The 1,086-nt window shown below is 63.4% G+C and overlaps 1 non-coding gene across 1 annotated transcript; it reads left to right on the top strand.

Moving 5' to 3' along the window:
• Window positions 1–655: 655 nt before the first annotated feature.
• Window positions 656–737, top strand: TRNAL-UAA. The gene has a single exon. It is a non-coding gene; the product is annotated as a tRNA-Leu (tRNA).
• Window positions 738–1,086: the final 349 nt, after the last annotated feature.

The raw sequence follows: 1,086 nt of genomic DNA, 5'->3' as shown, positions 1-1,086 counted from the left end.
GGGTCGTGGGAACAAGGCCCTCGCTGCCCCTGAGGCCGTGCAGCCAGCAGGTGTGGTGCCCGCAGCCAGCGGGAGGGCCACTTGTACCACACGCCCTGCATGTGGCGTGGCGCGGTACAGACACGAATTTCTACAAACTTCCTTCCTGTGTGAGTTGTGAAGAGGAAAAGCGGTGCTGCTGCCCGTGCCACTCATTCCTTGAAGTTTATTCTATTCAGAATAAAACCAACCAAAGCCCACCCTCTGGGCTCCGTCCCTGCACCCCCATTCCCGCGCGCCTCCAAAACGTGCCGCTAGGAATCCCGAAGTTTACGAGTGTGTTTGTTTCCCGCGCCCGCGCCCCTCGAAACCGAAAGCACAACGGGCTGCGCCGGAGTCCCGCCCGGAGCGAGCAGCCGAGCGCCGCCGCCAGCAGCGCGCCGAACTCGGCTGCAGTTGCCCTCGCTGCCGCGCCGGGCCGGGGGCAACAGTGAGCTGCGGCGGCGGCGGCAGCGGCGGCGGCGGGAAACGGAGGCTCTGGCGGGGAGGTCGCTCCAGCTCGGGATGGGAAAACCGGGAAAGCGGCAGCGAAGGATCCTCAGAAATTCTTGAGGGAGGGTGCGAGGACGATGGAATACAGCTTGTAGGAAGAGTGAAAAGCAGACCGTTCGCCTGAACCAGGATGGCCGAGTGGTTAAGGCGTTGGACTTAAGATCCAATGGACAATGTCCGCGTGGGTTCGAACCCCACTCCTGGTAGATGTTTGCTTTTTGCTTTTTTTTTTTTACTTAAAAATTTTATTTATTCGTTAGCCAAATTTCACCGAGCACACCATGCCTTGGGCCCAAGAATTCCGCCTTCTAGCTGGGAGAGACGCACCCTTCCCCACTCCTCCCCCCAACACACACGTCGCGCGGCCTCGCTTCCCGCCGGCGGGAGACGACGCGGCGAGCGAGTTGGGCGAGGGCCAGCGGGCTGGGGTTGGGGGCTGGCGGGCCGGCGGGCCGGGGGCCTGGCTGGCGGGTGGGCCGGGGGTGAGGGGGACGCGGGCGGGCGGGCCGGGGGTGGGGGGCTTTCCAGCTAAGTCCCCAGATCATGGAACAGGGA

Source organism: Phoca vitulina, unplaced genomic scaffold (assembly GCF_004348235.1).
Source record: "Phoca vitulina isolate PV1807 unplaced genomic scaffold, GSC_HSeal_1.0 scaffold9, whole genome shotgun sequence".
NCBI classification, from domain to species: Eukaryota; Metazoa; Chordata; class Mammalia; order Carnivora; family Phocidae; genus Phoca; species Phoca vitulina.
This window is presented reverse-complemented; position numbering and strand designations above follow the sequence as displayed.